The sequence below is a fragment of the Ceratina calcarata genome, unplaced genomic scaffold (genome assembly GCF_001652005.2).
Source record: "Ceratina calcarata isolate Rehan_Ccalc_2016 unplaced genomic scaffold, ASM165200v1 scaffold1151, whole genome shotgun sequence".
NCBI classification, from domain to species: domain Eukaryota; kingdom Metazoa; phylum Arthropoda; class Insecta; order Hymenoptera; family Apidae; genus Ceratina; species Ceratina calcarata.
In genome coordinates, this window is record NW_017132458.1 from 7,971 (window position 1) to 8,942 (window position 972).

Genomic DNA, 972 nt, shown 5'->3' on the forward strand with positions numbered 1-972 from the left:
CGCGACCCGGGACTACACCAGCCGCCGCTAGGCGGCTACACCGCGCGAGTCGCGTGCGAGCCGTATCGCGCCAGCGACATCACGCGCCACGCGTATAAATAACCGTCCGTAAGCCGGGAAAGGGCAGAGTCGATTCTCGAGAACTTTAACGTCTATCACGAGTATCACGCTGAGAAAACGTAGCCGACACGAAGGTAATACGCTCAGCAACTCTCGTACCCAGTCGTTGGCAATTAGAACCATCGACTTCCCGCTCCCGCGGACGAACACGGACTCACGTCGCTTCGTCGTAGCTCGTCTGCTCGGAACCTCCCCGTTGCGAGGCACGCCGAGCGACCTGCTCCGTTCGTTCGAGACAACCGCGTTTCAGTTTAATATCATATCCGTAGCTTACTAAAACAACCCATCAGCCGTTTCATAAACACACCATACAGTTTGCTCAGGTTAATCTAAATCATGCTTCCGCAGCCCAATCCCTACTCGAAAGTCATATCTCCGAAAAAAATATTGATATCGCCCTCGTAACTGAACCGTACAATCCCTGCAGGCACGGTTGGATCGGTAGCATTACAAATGGAGCTGCGATCATAGCAGAAAATTTCCCCTCTCATTCTATTAGAACAATAGCATGCGAGAACAACGTTGTCGCAATTACTCTCAATTCAATACTCATCATCTCTATATACTGTCCTCCCAGTGAAGACCGCCATCTATTCGAGAAACAATTCCGATATATTTCCCCCTGATCGTAAAATGGAAAGATCATCCGATCATTATTGGCGGCGATTTTAACGCCGCATGTACCGTTTGGGGCTGTCAAAAGAACTGTCCGAGAGGAAAATCACTCAATGACTGGTTCAATTCAAATAACCTTTTTGTAATAAACCAAGGCAATAACCTAACCTGCGTTCGCTCGCAAGGCACCTCAATCGTTGACGTCACCTTCGCAAATAGACATGCTGCTTCCCATAT